Here is a 6,874-nt window from a genome sequence, read left to right on the forward strand (position 1 = left end):
GGGGAGGGGAGGGGAGGGGAGAGGAGAGGAACCTAGGTGGGAAAAGGCCCTATTTATTTTCATCTGGGTGTTATCACATTTTCAGAACTATGACAGTCACTAAGGACATTTGGAGACAACACCTGATGTACTAAGAAGAGCATAAATAAATAAATAAATAAATAAATAAATAAATTACCCTAGTTCCTGATGGCACAGGTGAGGGACCAAGCTTCCTGGCACCTGCCATGCCTCTGGATTTTGCATGGGGAGTTTTTGTGTTGCTTTGTTTCTTCTATTGAAAATAGATTTTTTTCAAATAGTATGTTCTTATTATGGTTTCTCGTCCCCCTGCTCCTCCCAGTTCTTCTCCACCTCGCCTCCCAACCAGATCCACACCCTTTCTGTCACTCCTTAGGGAAAAAGCAAGCATCTAAGGAAAAATAAATGAAATACAATAAGATAAATAAAACACAAACAAATCAGAACAGGACAAAACAACCAAACAAGAAAAAAAGAGCCAAAGAAAAGACACAAGAAATGCACAAAGATGCAGGAACTCACACAGGGTTCCTTTAAAAACACAAAGCCAGAAGATGTAAGATATCACAAAGGACCTGAAAGATGTGAACCAGCGGGGGTGTGTGTGGGGGGGTGTGCTTAGCATTATGAAACAAAGAACCTCCAAGGGTGTCATTGGGTTCCTTTTGTGTTGGTTATCTACTGCTGGGCATGGACCTACCCTTAAGAGTGGTTTGTTTCCCTAGTGAGACCAGACTCCTTTGGAGAAAATGAAAATTTAATTTTCAAGTGATTACTAACTGGAGATAGCTTCTAGGCTAGGGGTGGGGCATGTGTCCATTTCTCCTTTCAGCTCCAGGACCCTATCTATCTGCTGCAGACCCATGCAGGCCCTGTGCATGCTGCCTCAGTCTGTGTGAGCGCTTATGTGCACACACCTCGTTGTGTCTAGAAGGCCTTGATTTCTTGGTGTCCTCCATTCCCTCTGGCTCTTTCCAATTCTTCTGCAGAGTTTCCTGAGAGCCCAGAGAGGAGAAATTTGATGGAGACTCCCATTTTAGGGCTGAGTGTTCCAAAATTGAAGACAGGTTTTAAAGCTTGCCCTTTACCCTTAGAATTTCATGGTAATAATTTAAAAAAAAAAAAAAGCTTCATAGTTAAGACCCACCTGGATGGATGATGACTCCAAAATTAGAGGAGAAATGGGATGCTTGCATGACCAAGATATGTAATGTGGATGAAGGACAGGCTAGCCACTTCATAATAGTGAGAATATCACCGAGTAGTCATGGCCATAAACAATGCCTTGTTAAGTCTTCAGAAACACTAAGCAAAGTTCTCTACTTTTGTGGGATTCTCTCCCAACTCCAAGTGCAGAACTTTAATCATTTCATGAAAAGATAGAGACAAGCCCTAATTTTTAAGACATCCTGTACAAGTGTCTAAGATACTTCAAGTGTCAATGTCATGAAAAGTTGAGAAGCCACAAGACAACTAGATGTGACCTGGTATCAGAGAGGGTCCTTAGACGGCAAAACGGAAACAAATAAACAACAAAAAAACCCTAAAAACAAAACAAAAAAAACTGACATTAAAAAGATAAGCAGGTAAAATCCAGTTGGAGTCTGCATTACGACAGTGTTAACATCTGTCTTTGGTATTTGCACTGTGGGTATATAGGCTGCCCATGGGGGAAGCAGAGGAAAGGATATAAGGGAAATCACTGAATAATTTTTATAACTGTTCTATAAATCTGAATACTTCTTCAGTATTAACAAAAGATATGCCCAAGAGCACACTCTAAATTCTGCTAGCAAATTGTACCAGTTTCATCACCTTCTGGATTTGATGTAGTAAAAATTCCTCAGGGATCACACAGAAAAGGATTGTATCGAGTCTTCAGAAGTCCCGTTCTGGAAACCATATCACCATAAGCACTTGTATATGTTACTACATTTTCCTGTTTAATTGCCAAGTATTGGCATAATAGATGAATAAAATCACAAGTTTTGAAATAAAACCATTCAAGTTCAGTACCTACCCAAGATCTACCTTACCATACGTTGTCCCTACATTGCTATTATTTAAATTATCAGGACCTCTGTATAAAATGAAAATAATGGAACCTCTATTGATTGGACAGTCAGTTACCTATTGCTAAAACATTTGCAATAGCAATTAGAAGGGAATAAAAAGACAAAAGATCCACTTTCATGGTAAGCACATCCCACTGTTAAGGTCAGTGGACAAATCAACGATTTCCAAGTACACAAAATGCTCTAAAATAAAATGCAACAATGAGCTGAAAAACACCAAAGAAAGAAGCTGCAGTAGTCTTGGGGATCCAAGGACTTAGAGGTTCCATTTGAGATGAAGAACTCACCATGTGAACATCAGAGGGAAAAGTTCCCTGGCAGAGAACACATCTAGGCCTAAGCCCAGAACAAAAAAAGCAGCACCTATCAGGACTGATGAAAAGTGTTTCTAGCATCTGAATTTTGGTGCTCCCCTATCTTCCCCAATCCCCCATGGTAAAGTCTAGTTCTGTATGCAGTGGTATTAAGAGGTGGGGCCTTGAGGGAGTGACCATCTCATGAAGGGATAGTCCTTATCAATGAGATAATAGTATTATCAGACAACAACTAGGGTGGTTTCAGCAGGTTTGGGCTCCATAGACTCAAGTTTTCGAATGATTGGCCCATGGGGAGTGGCACTATTAGGAAGTGTGGCCTTGTTAGAGTAGGTGTGGCCTTGCAGAAGAGAGTATGACACTCTAGGAGTGAGCTTTAAGGTCTCTCTATACCTAAGCTCAGCCTAATGTGGAACTCCAGTTCCTTCCTGGCTGCATTTGGATCAAGGTGTAGAACTCTCAGCTCCTCCAGCACCATGTCTGCCTGGATGTTACCATGCTTCCCACCATGATGATAATGGATTAAACCTCTGAAACTCTAAGTCAACCCCAAATAAATGTTGTCCTTTATAAGAGGTGCCTTGGTCACAGTGTCTCTTTACAGCAATGGAAACCCTAAGTAAGACATCAGTTACTTTATAACTAGTACGTTTAAGTAAAGTATCCTTATAGAAAGTGATGTAGCAGCCCAAGCAGATATCTTGAAGACATTAAGAAAACACAGATGTCAGCTCAGACGACTAAACCCAGCAAAACTTTTAATCACCAGAAATGGAGAAAACAAGCTATTCCACAATAAAACCAAATTTAAACAATATCTATTCACAAATCCAGTCCTACAGAAGATACTAGAAGGAAAACTCCAACCCAAGGAGGCTAACTCAAGAAAACACAGGAAATAAATATCCCCAAACCAAGGAAAACTAAAAGAAGGAACGCTCACTCTCTCTCTCCCACCCCCTCTCCCACCACCACCAACATAAAAATAATAGAATTTAACAATCATTGGTCATAATATGTCTCAACATCAATGAACTCAATCCCCTAATAAAAAAGACACAGCATAACAGAATGGAATCTGTAAACAGGATCCATCATTCTGTTCCATACAAAAAACAAACCTCAGCAACAAAGATAGACATTATCTCAGAGTAAAGGGCTGGAAAAAAGGTTTTCCAAGTAAATGGATCCAAGAAGCAAACTGGAATAGCCATTGTAATATTTAATAATATTTAATAATTATTAAATACTTGGGGTGAAAGTCAATTATTGACTTTTACCCCAAAAATTAATAAAAAAGATGAGGAAGTACACCTCATACTCATGAAAGGAAAAATCCACCAAGAGGACATTTCAATTCTGAATACATATGCCCCAAATGCAAGAGCACCTACATTTGTAAAAGAAACTGTTCTAAAGCTTAAATCACACAATGAATACCACACATTAATAGTGGGAGACTTTAACACCTTACTCTCACCAATACACAGATCATTGAGACAGAAACTAAATCAAGAAATAGTGAAAGTAACAGAAGTTATGAATCAAATAGCCCAAACAGATATCTATAAGACATTTCACCCAAACACAAAAGAATATACTTTCTTAGCATCTCACAGAACCTTCTCCAAAATTGACCATATAGTCTGTCACAAAGCAAACCTCAACAGATACAAGAAAATCAAATAACCCAACCCCTTATATCTTATCAGATCACCATAGAAAAATGCTGGACTTCAACAACAACAGAAAGCCTACAAAATCATGGAAATTGAAAAACTCTCTACTCAATGGCCACTGTGTCAACGATGAAATAAAGATATTGAAGACTTTCTAGAAGTCAATGAAAATGAAAGCACAACATACTCAAACTTAAGAGATACAATGAAAGCAGTGCTAAGAGGGAAGTTCATAGCACTAAGTGCCTTCTTAAAGAAATTGGAGAGATCTCATACTAGTAATTTAAAAGCACACCTAAAAGCTCTAGAACAAAAAGAAACAAATATACCCAAGAGGAGTAGATGTCAGGAAATAATTAAAATCAGAGCTGAAATCAATAAATTAGAAACAAAGAAAACAATAGAAAGAATCAATGAAACCAAGAGCTGGCTCTTTGTTTGAAAATCAACAAGATAGACATATACTTAGCCAAATTAAGTAAAAAGCAGAGAGATAGTACCCAAATTAACAAAATTAGAAATTAAACGGGAGACATAACAATAGACACTGAGGAAATCCAAAGAATCATTAGGTCTTACTTCAAAAGCCAGTACTCCACAAAATTTGAAAATCTAAACAAAATGGATAATTTTCTTGATAGATTCCAGTTATCAAAGTTAAATCAAGATCAGGTAAATAATTTAAATAGTCCTATAACCCCTAAGGAATTAGAAGCAGTCATTAAGTCTCCCAACCAACAAAAACCAGGGCCAGATGGTTTTAGTACAGAATTCTACCAGACTTTCAAAGAAGAGATGATGCTAGTACTCCACAAAAAATTCCACAAAATAGAAACAGAAGGAACATTGCCAAATTCATTGTATGAGGCCACAGTCACACTGATACCTAAACCCACAGACTTAACAAAGAGAATTTTGGACCGATTTCCCTTATGAACATTGATGCAAAAATACTCAATAAAATATTCACAATGGACTAGAGAGATGGTTCAGTTAAAAGCACTGACTGCTCTTCCAGAGGTCCTGAGTTCAATTCCCAACAACCACATGGTGGTTCACAACCATCTGTAATGAGATCCGATGCCCTCTTCTGGTGTATCTGAAGATAGCTATAGTGTAGTCATATAAATAAAATAAATAAATAATTCTTAAAAAAAAAACAACAACAACTAAACTACTCGCAAACCAAAGCTAAGAACACATCAAAAACATCATCCTTCCTCTCAAGGATGCAGAGATGGTTCAACACACAGAAATCCATCAATGTAACCCACCATACAAGCAAACTGAAGGAAAAAAACACATGGTCATCTCATTAGATGCTGAAAAAGCCTTTGATAAAATCCAACACCCCTTCATGATAAAAATCTTGGAGAGATCAGAGATATAACACCTATATGTAAACACAATAAAAGCAATATGCAGCAAACCTACAGCCAACATCAAATTAAATGGAGAGACACTTAAAGCAATTCTACTAAAATCAAGGACAAGACAAGGCTGTCTACTCTAACTGTATCTATTCAATATAGTACTTGAAGTTCTACCTACAGCAATAAGACAACAAAAGGAGATGAAGGGGACACAAATCGGAAAGGAAGAAGTCACAGTATTGCTATTCACAAATGATATGATAGAATACATATGTGACACCCAAAATTCTACTCATGAACTCCTACAGCTGATAAAAGCCTTCAGCAAAGTGGCTAGATACAAAAATTAACTAAAAAAAAATCAATATCCCTCCTTTATACAAATGATAAATGGGCTAAGAAAGAAATTAGGAAAACAATATCCTTCACAACAGCCACAAATAATATAAAATATCTTGGTGTAACTCTAACCAAGCAAATGAAAGACCCATATGACAAGAACTTCAAGTCTCTGAAGAAAGAAACTGATGAAGATACCAGAAGATGGAAAGATCCCCCATGCTCATGGATCAGTAGGGTTAACACAGTAAAAATGGCCGTCTTACAGAAGCAATCAACAGATTCAATGCAATTCTCATCAAAATTACAACATAATTCTTTACAGATCTTGAAAAAACAACTCTCAACTTTATATGAAAAAAAAAAAACAAAACAAAACAGGATAGCTAAAACAAAGAACTTCTGGAGGTACCACCACCCCTGATTTCAAGCTATACTACAGAGCAATAGCAATTAAAACCACATGGTATGGGCATAAAAACAGAATGGTTGATCAAAGGAATCAAATTGAAGACTCAGAAATAAGCCCACATACCTTCATACACTAGATTTTTGACGAAGAATCCAAAACCATACAATGGAAAACAAAAAGCAGTTTCAAATATTGCTGGTCTAACTAGATGTCTTGAGGTAGAAGAATGCAAGTAGATCCATATTTATTACCCTGCACAAAACTCAAATCCAAGTGGATCAAAGACCTCAACATAAAACTAGATATAAGAAGAGAAAGTGGGGAATAGCCTTGAACTCATTGGTACAGGAGACAACTTCCTGAACAGAACACCAATAGCTCAGACACTAAGAACAACAATTAATAAATGGAACCTAATGAAACGGAAAAGTTTCTGTAAGGCAAAGGACACTGTTAATAGGACTAAATGACAGCCTATAGATCTTCACCAACCCTACATCTGACAGAGAGCTAATATCTAAATGTAGAAAAAATTCAAGAAGTTAGACTCCAAAAGACCAAATAACCCAATTTAAAAATGGGGTACAGAGCTAAACAGAGAATTAGAGGCTGAGAAACACTTAAAGAAATGTTTGACATCCTTAGTCATCAAGGAAATGCA

Source organism: Grammomys surdaster, unplaced genomic scaffold (genome assembly GCF_004785775.1).
Source record: "Grammomys surdaster isolate TR1022 unplaced genomic scaffold, NIH_TR_1.0 142, whole genome shotgun sequence".
Lineage (NCBI taxonomy): Eukaryota > Metazoa > Chordata > Mammalia > Rodentia > Muridae > Grammomys > Grammomys surdaster.